This window comes from Malaclemys terrapin, chromosome 8 (genome assembly GCF_027887155.1).
Source record: "Malaclemys terrapin pileata isolate rMalTer1 chromosome 8, rMalTer1.hap1, whole genome shotgun sequence".
Taxonomy (NCBI): Eukaryota; Metazoa; Chordata; order Testudines; family Emydidae; genus Malaclemys; species Malaclemys terrapin.
This window is the reverse complement of record NC_071512.1, coordinates 95,636,415-95,638,848: the sequence shown is the minus strand read 5'-3', so window position 1 is coordinate 95,638,848 and position 2,434 is coordinate 95,636,415.

Below are 2,434 nucleotides of genomic sequence, written 5' to 3'. Positions count from 1 at the left end.
TTGGAAAATAACATCTTTTAATTTCATCTATTTTCTGTATGGGCAAGAAAGTATTTTTAAATATTTAAACAAAAATTCTATAGGGGCTTAGGCAAATGCAGTGTATAGGTTTTAAAAAGCACTTAGACACACAAGGCTAACAAGAGGCAGACTCAAGAGACGCAGGCTTTGGGTATCCTAATTCTTTATGCAAAAATGAAAGACGAAGTCTTTTAAAAGCACTCGACAAAGTATTAGAATAAGATCAATGTGCAAAGTACAGATCTAGATTTTGAACACCTCAAATTCAGAGGCTGGTTCAGGCTCATCTTTATATGATAAGCAAGGCATTATACACTGGAATTTAAAGAACTCTTACTTACTGAATACCAGTATTTGTATCTCAAACATTCACCAACATAACACTTAAGCCACCTAAAATGGACTAATAAAATATAAGTATGATATTTCTGTAGTTTATTTACTATAAATTTATATTTAAAAATGCATGAACTCTATAAAAAAGTTCTCTAGGTTCTCCCTCATCTTCTCTGACATAAAATCATGTTGTATGTCAACCAGAAGGACTGGATAACAAAATAAGTTTTGACACTAGGGTGGGAGGGAAGCAACATGGGGGTCTTGACTATATGGTTTAAATTATAAAATCCACAGGGAAATCTAAATGGTGTGCTTTTCAGTTTACCTTCAGGTGACAATGTCCAAATGCCTTAACACATTGCTGAACGTCTGTTACATAAACTCCTGTCACTAAGAATAAAAATAATGGATGGATGGATAATGGTCAGGCTGGACCTTCTGCCTGGTGCCAGTGGCGTCTTGCATACAAATTTAAAAATAGCTTGCAAGTAATACGCAGTCAATCTAAAAATATATAATCTGGCCTGGAAAACATCAACACAGTCAACCTTGCACGTACAGCCCCTTCAGCCCCAAACAGAGATGTTAGATGGCTCGAAGGACCCAAGTTCTTTAGGTTAAGTCAGCAAATAAACTATTGTTCAAACTCTTTTTCAGACTCTGTGCCTACAAACCAATGCTGAATATGGTCTTTTCAAAAAAGTTTGCATTCAAACGAAATTAAAAAGAAAAGAAATTGTGCTGTGTGTGATACATTCTAAAATTTCACAGTTCTCCACTTTATAATGAACAGGATCATTCAAATGCCATCTGTACCATGATGTGATGCACATTGTCAAACATCTTAATAAAATCCTGCACTTTTCCTTCTTACCACGTAGGAAAGCATCAGTAATTTTCTTCTTGAACTTTAATAAAAAACAGATCCCAAAATAATACATACTGTAGTTAGATCATGCATTTCAAATCAATACAAGAAAGGGATTTCTTCCTCTTCTGTTCACTGTATCATTCTTTTAGTCCAGTAAGACTAGCACACTATATTTTCATGAATTGGAAACTAAGAGCCTATCAACCAGCTGAAAATAAACATGATGTGCTGGCTGTGCTTCATGGAAGCCCTAGCTAAAGGGAGGAAAGGTCAGTCCATCATGAGAGGACAAAGAATAAAATAAATTTGTAGCAGGGAGCTTCCTGGGGAGGGGATTCTTAGCTTCATATTACAAAGCTCTATCTGGTTCTGGACCTTTTCCCAACCTCATCAAATGAGGCTGCAAGCCTGCTAGTTTAACCCCCGGCTGGCAAGGAAACGAAGGAAGATTGGCTCCCCAAATGTACATGAGTTGAAGGAACAGAGAAATCTTCTGCCTTCCACCTATATAAACCCTGAGGAGGGGCTCCTCAAATCACATTTGGCATTAGGGATGCCCAAGTAGGTGTGCCAATGAGGGGGAAGAGGTCATATCCCTCTATTCAATCTGAGAAGCTCACTGTACAATGGGGCAGAGGCATAGTCTCACATATCTTCCCAAGCTTCCTTTTGGAGGCATCTCCTTCAAGTTTCCTTCTTTACCTGATCAACTCCAACCAAGGCCTTGCACTGGGAACTACACGCATCATCCATTCCTCCCCCGGCAACTCCAAGTAATCATCTCCCCTGTAAGAGGGACAGACTTGAGAGGCAGACTTGTAAACTAGCATTAGATGGCAGTTTCCTAAGGACAAAAACTTTTGAAGTAGGATGCATCGTCTGTATAGCTTAGAAGCTTCATAAGGTCTGACCACCTAATGTATTTATAGAGCACCAATCACTAATATTCAAGCGCTGATCTGTCCAGACCAACTGCCTCTGAAGCAAATCTGCCTGTTGAAGAAACATCTTGCTCTATTAAAGAGACACCATTTAAAGCAATCACTTGCAAAATATCCCAGTGCTACAAGTGACAGTTCTTACCGATTTTTAAAAGGAAAAAGGTTCCCTTGTATGTTTTCTGACTTCACTTTTAAATATAATTCTGCACAACCCTTTTGGATTACTTTGAAGTGAAATGCTGAAACAGCCCATACTCTAAAG